We start from the raw sequence: 7,060 nt of genomic DNA, 5'->3' as shown, positions 1-7,060 counted from the left end.
AAAAATCTCAAATAAATAACCTAACCTTCCATTAAAAGGAATTAGGAAAAGAATAATAAACAAAGCCCAAAGGCAACAGAAGGGAATAATGAAGATCAGAAAGGAATTAAACAAACACCAAAAAAAAGAGAAAAGATCAATGAAACCAAGAGCTCATTTTCTGAAAAGATAAATCAAACTGATAAACCTTTAGCCAGGTTCATCAAGAGGAAAAGAGAAAGAATCCAAAATAAATAAAATAAGAGACTGAAGAGATTTAATCCAAAATGAATTGAAGATCTAAATGTAAGAACTGAAACCATAAAACTCCTAGAAAAAAACAAAGGCAGAACATTCTTTGACATAAATCACAGCAATATTTTCTTGGATCAGCCTCCTAAGGCAAAAGAAATAAAAGCACAAAGAAACACATGGGACCTAATTAAATTTAAAAGCTTTTGCACAGCAAAGGAAACCACTGACAAAATGAAAAGACAACCTACTTAATGGGGGAAAATATTTGCAAATTATATGACTGATAAGGGGGTTAATATCCAAAATATATAAACAGCTCATACAAATCAATATTAAAAAATCTGATTAAAAAATGTGCAGAGGACATGACTAGACGTCTTTCCAGAGAAGATATACAGATGGCCAATAGTCACATGAAAAAAATGCTATCATTAATCATCAGAGAAATGCAAATCAAAACTACAATGAGATATCACCTCATACTTGTCAAAATGGCTACCATCAAAAAGTTGACAAATAAAACAGGGAAAAAAGGAAACCTCAGTACAGTGTTAGTGGGATTGTAAACTGGTACTGCCACTATGGAAAACATTTCATCAAAAAACTGAAAAATAGAACTACCATATTATCATATGATCCAGCAATTCCATTACTGCATATGTATCTGAAGAAAACAAAAACACTAATTCAGAAAGATACATGCATTCCAATATTCATAGCAGCATTATTTAGAACAGTCAAGATATGAAAGCAACCCAAGTGCTCATTAACAAATGAATGGATAAAGAAGATATAGTATGTACATACAGTGAACTATTATTCAGCCATAAAAAAGAATATGTCACATGCAACAATGTAGTGGACCTAGATAGTATTATCTGTATTAAAATAAGTCATACAAAGACAAATACTTTATGTTACCATTTACATGTAGAATCTAAAATAAAACATAAATATATATTTAAAGACAGAAACAGATACAGAGAGCACACTTACTAGTGGGGAAAGGAAAGGGGGAGGGGCATGATAGGGGAACGGGATTAAGAGATACTAACTACTATGCATTAAGTAAATAAGCAACAAGGATATATTGCATAGCAAAGGAAATATAGGTATTTTTGGTAATAATTTTAAGTGCATAATCTATAAAAATATTGAATCAATATGTTGTACATCTGAAACTAATAGTATGAATCAAGAAAAGCCATTTATTAAAAGATACTAGGGAGAATTCATAGGTTTTCTAACCAGGCCAGTCTGAAGAGCAGTATCTAATCACATTTTAAATGTTTCTCTGAGGGCTACAAAGCCATGCGGGAAATGATAACCACAAACGGAATTCTGCTGACTAAGCAAATAGAGCCCCTGGCTATAATCTGGGAAATGCAGGAAAGACAAAGCATGGCCTGGCCTTGGGGAGATCACTCTAATCTGCAGGGGAGTCAAGAAAAGGCAACTAAACCTCACCTACCCCTGGACCCTACACTAAAACTTTAGGCCTTCAGGGCAAGAGAATTGCAATCTCTTTTCTAGGGCTTTCAGATAAAGTTTCCCAAGCCTTCCTAGCTGGTAAATAGTTAAAACAGGACTCCATCCAGGGTCTAGGTCTTGATGCTCAAATGTGGTTTGTGGTCCATCGGTGGCAGCACCACCAGAGCTTGCTACTACCTCACACTCTTACTGCACATTTCTTGGCAGGTAAGAGGACAGTAATTTCTGTGTTGCCTCCTACAGAGGCTGGTTGTAAAAGTCTTTGATGAAGTTTTTAGAACCTTGCAGAAAAATGAGCAAATTTAGGATAGTATAGTGAATTTTTCAAAAAGTCAATTTTAGGCTAAAGGACTTTTTTTTTACAAAAAATTACCTCCTTGCTCTTTTTCTATGATCATGTCTTTTCATGTGTGGTGGTGATGGTATACAATAACATTTTCTCTCTCAGATATCTTTATTTGACAAAATACAAAGCTGGATACACTGGTGATAATATTTTCTTCTTTTTAAAATTGTACTAGTCTGTGAAACCCCCAAGTCTGTGATCCATCATGTGAAAATGCTTGGAAAGCTACAAAACTATAATAAAACATGAGGTGTTACTATTTTTCTCATTTAAGCACAGAATACTTCCAGAGAAAACTCCTGTTTGAAGGGAAGAAGGTCATGCTCAGTGCCCAGAAATGTCAATGTCTTCACTGTCTCCTGGACTGCTTGGTTCATGGGAAGGAAGAGAAGGACCCAACTAGGTGATCTGGTCCTTGTGCCCCTCGGATAACACTAGAAGGTGTTAGGGCCCTCAAGTCCCATGCCTCAGATCCCTGAGTTTTCTGGTAATAAAGTGAATCCTTAAAGTGAAAGTCACTTTTTTGCCACAGTTTCATTTTCATTTCACTGGGCACATGCCTTGTCTTACAAGGGGAAAAGAAAAGATTTGTTGCTAGGTTGATCTTTTTTACAAACTCTGCTATTGTAGGAACAGAAACTTGTTGTAAGTGAAAATAAATGTTACCCTTTCCTATACAAACATTTAGAAAGAAAATAAATCTTTTAAAGCATTGTTTTAAAAAAAAGGCAAGATAGCTGCTGTTTATGGATGAGAAGGTTAAATATGATTGAAAGAGCAAAACACCCCAAATCTGATCTACAGATTCAATGCACTCCCTTGCAAAATCCTAACTCCCCTTTTTGCATAAATTAACACAATGATCCTAAAAATCATATGAACTGCAAGAAAACCTGAATACCCAAAACAATCTTTAAAAAGAATAAAGTTGCAGGACTCACACTTGCCACTTTTTGCATCATTGTTACTGTGACTTTGAAATCAAACAGAAACAACATATTTATTTCTGGAATCTAAAATTCCTGCTCTTTTCCATCCTTAATCTACCATACTTCCTGCTTTAATGCAAATGTTCATACATTCTTGCCAGACATACATTAACATAAATTTTTTAAATTACATAAAAATTCTTTCATGAAATATTTATTTAAAATTTGAATGGAAAAGGAACCACCCACTTAATTCCTCACTCTTTTTTTCCAGATTAGCTAACCACAATTACTAAAAATTGCAACCCACACTCAGCCAGCTACTTCGAATCTTTGTGGACTCCTTCGCAGTGCAGCTCCTCAACCTCCACCTCACCGTGGCCCTTGCTGGTCTGCAAATCCTGGGGATCGTCCTGTCACTGCTTGGCTGGGTGAATGCCCTGGTGTCCTGGTGCCCTGCCCCTGTGGAAAGTGACTGCCTTCATCGGCAACAGCATCGTGGTGGCCCAGGTGGTGTGGGAGGGGCTGTGGTTGTCCTGCGTGGTGCAGAGCACAGGCCAGATGCAGTCCTGACTCACTACTGGCGCTGCCGCAGGACCAGCAGGCTGCCCGAGCCCTCAGCATCATCACTCTCTTATGGCCCTGCTCGGCTTCCTGATCTACCTTGCGGGAGCCAAGTGCACCACCTGCGTGATGGACAAGGACTCTAAGGCCCAACTGGTGCTCACCTCAGGGATCATCTTTGTCATCTCGGGGATCTGGACCCTGATACCTGTGTGCTGGACAGCCAACACCATCATTCGAGACTTCTACAACCCCCTGGTGGCTGAGGCCCAAAAGTGGGAGCTGGGAGCCTCCCTCTATGTGGGCTGGGGTGCCTCCGGCCTTTTGTTGCTGGGTGGGGAGCTACTGTGCTGCACCTGCCCCTCTTGGGGGTCCCAGGGCTCCAGCAATTACATGGCCCAATACTCGGCATCAGCCCCACATACCACCTCCTGGGGTCCCTGAGCGCCCCACTAAGAATTGCGTCTAATTTGGGTAGGGGAGTATGGGCTCCCTTGGCAGTGGAGCCTAACCGCTGAGATGGAACCCTGGAGGTGGTGATCCATAACAGCTTTAGGGTTGGTTTTGCTTTTTATTTTGGGAGAAGGCAGGGGTTGTTAATCCATTTGGTAACCCACCTGGGCTCTGCTACTGGTGTTCCTCACCTTTGGGTTATGGAACCAAAGAGGTGATGCTTCCAAGTTTCTGGCTCTTTCTCCACCCTGGACATCCCCATCTCAGACCAACCCTTGACCTGTGGGCCCAGTGTGAAGGCTGCTTGCTGTCCAGATGCTTTTATCCTGTCCCCAAGAGTTCCCACTGTTTTGGGGGGCAGGGCCTCCCTAGGCTCACAGGGACAAGCCTTCCTGTGATGGTGAGGCCTCTGGAACCCCCAGGGGTTTTGAGCCTCACATAGCCCCTAGGAGAGCAGGCAATAAGTTATCAAAGAACCAACCACCCACCTCCAAGTCTTCTGATCTCTGGCTCCTCCATCCTGAGTTGTTATGTCCCTGCCGTGTGACCCCTGACCCTTTCATTTCCAGCCCCTGTACACTTCTGTCATGCCCTTCCCACATTCACCAGTTTTCACTAAATAAAGCATGTTTTGTTAAAAAAAAAAAATTTGCAACCCAAATTTAATATAGACACTGGAAGACAGATACATATTATTTAATGCTATAAACCTTTAAAATATCCCTCTGAATTTTTAAAGGTAATAATGCCTTACAATCAAAGAGGATTTTAGTATTTGCAAATATCACGCCAGTTCATATAAGAATGCTTTTACTAATGAAATCATGACTTAAGATATATTAAGCCAGCATATAATTGTTCTCTATTTTATAGACTGTATCTTCGTTTTCTTTCAAGAATAAACTTTGTTGGCCATACAATAATTTGAAACTCAGCAGTCCAGGTAAAGAAATTCAAACACTGACACTTCTGTATGAATGAAGTCTTACACGATGAAAAACACTTAGAATTCCAGAGCTACCAGAAATACTGATACTGTCTAGCCAAAGCTCTCACTTCTAATGACACAGGTCTCTCAGACATTTTTACCTCAATGTTTTTTCCTTTGTATAAAGAACACACACACATAATTCATGATTAATACTGTAGGAATAAAGTACAAATGAAAAACACCTTTTCACAGTTTCCCTTCTTTCTCTTACTTTCCTTCTCTAAAATTCAGTTTTATATAATTTATCTTCTCACTTTTTTTGGATGGTGATTCTAAACTCTAAGCATAATGCTCAAAAACACCATATATTATTTAAGCAAAGATATGTATTGAATGCATTCCTGTAGACATTAGGCCCCAGGGCGGCCCCTTTGAAAATGTTGCTTAGTGGTTAAGTCTAGACAATATATTCTTAGCTACAACTGCGTACCCTAATCTATTTCATATACAGTCAACTGCTAGTGCATGGTTTGTGTTCTGCTGCCACTGACAGTATCTGAAAATTCACACAGAACTAAGCTTTTTATCCCATAACTTTTTAAGCATTTCAATGAAATTAGACATTGTGACTGACAGACTAACTTGGCGGACTTTTTTTTTTCCCCTGTAATGAAATTAATCATTGCCTCTAGGAGTGAGTCAAACTTTCTCTGAATTCAATTTGACCATGCGGATTTTACAACTCACTTGAACTATTTTGCTGCTGGCAAAGAATCTCTCCGTCAGCCACTGCTGTAAACTTTGCATTTGGCATCTTTTGAACCATGAAGACAAACACAATAATAAAAGGATATGACTAAGAAGCTAACGGCTTTTGCATCAGTGTTTCTTACATCAGTGGTGGTTCAGCAGATTCTGTGTAATTTTTACCTGGGGATAGAGCTAAGTTAAGAATATGTCTTTTGAAGTTAAAGATAAAAGGTCATCATTTCCTGGGCAGGTATAGATGAAAAGGCAAATTACAAGATACCAGTAGAGTTCAGAATGGCATAGGGCCTCAACGCATTTTGCTGGAGGAAAAAAAAGTTGTACAAACACATTGAATAACTGGCACACACATCATTTTTTCCCCTCAATTCTTCTATAGTCCCACATCTGCCAAGGAAAATAGTTTCATCTGAATTAGCTCTGAAACCATCTTATTTTGAGCAGTTATTTAATGGATCTTCCCTATCATAGAAGGGTAGGGGAATTAGAGGGGAGACACAGTAAGAGACTGGATTAAAAATGGGGTGAATCAGGCTAAGTTCTCCAGAGAAATAAAACCAATAGAGTGTGCATGTGTGCACAAATATGTGTTATAAGGAATTGTCTTATGTGATTACAGAGGACAAGAAGTCCCAAGACCTGCAGTCAGCAAGCCAGAGCACCAGGAGAGCCTATGGTACATGTTCCAGACCAAAAGCCAGCAGGATCAACACGCAAGGAGAGCCAGTGTTGCAGTCTGAGTCCGGAGGCTGGAAGGGACCAACATCCCAGCTCATTTAGTCAGGGAAGAGGACTTCCTCCTTACTTAGCCCTTTTCTTTTATTCAGATCTTCAACTGATAGGATGAGGCCCACCCACAACAGGGAAGGTTGTTTTATTCCATTTACCAATTCAAATGTTAGTCTCATACAGAAACTCCCCCACAGACACACCCAGAATAACGCTTGGCCAAATGTCTGGGCACTCCACTGCCCCATCAAATGGCCACATAAAATTAACTACCACAGAGGGAAAACCAGAGTTGACCATTGAAAAGAGAACAATCATCCTTCAATTGCAATATTTTCATTTGAATTCAGGCAGAAGAATTCTGGCTGTACTCAATGAAGAGCTATCCTTCAGTCGCATGCGCCTACCCCTACCACGAACACATCACACCACTGCAGACGCCGTGCACGTGACTGCATCATCCGCTAGTTTGTGGCTCCTTTAAAGCAGAGCCTATCTGCATCACTCCTGAGTATCCAACACAATGCCTAGAACTTCTTATATATTCAATAAATATTTGCTGAAGGAATAGGTAGATGACTAATTAACATCTGCAATATAACTTAATAAACAACT

General features: G+C 39.7%; 1 pseudogene; it reads left to right on the top strand.

Moving 5' to 3' along the window:
- Positions 1–1,853: 1,853 nt before the first annotated feature.
- On the top strand, positions 1,854–4,033 carry LOC105077981 (claudin-6-like; annotated as a pseudogene).
- The last annotated feature ends 3,027 nt before the right edge of the window (positions 4,034–7,060 follow it).

This window comes from Camelus bactrianus, chromosome 1 (assembly GCF_048773025.1).
Source record: "Camelus bactrianus isolate YW-2024 breed Bactrian camel chromosome 1, ASM4877302v1, whole genome shotgun sequence".
Lineage (NCBI taxonomy): Eukaryota > Metazoa > Chordata > Mammalia > Artiodactyla > Camelidae > Camelus > Camelus bactrianus.
Note: the sequence above shows the minus strand (reverse complement) of the source record. Positions and strands in the feature narration are given on the sequence as shown.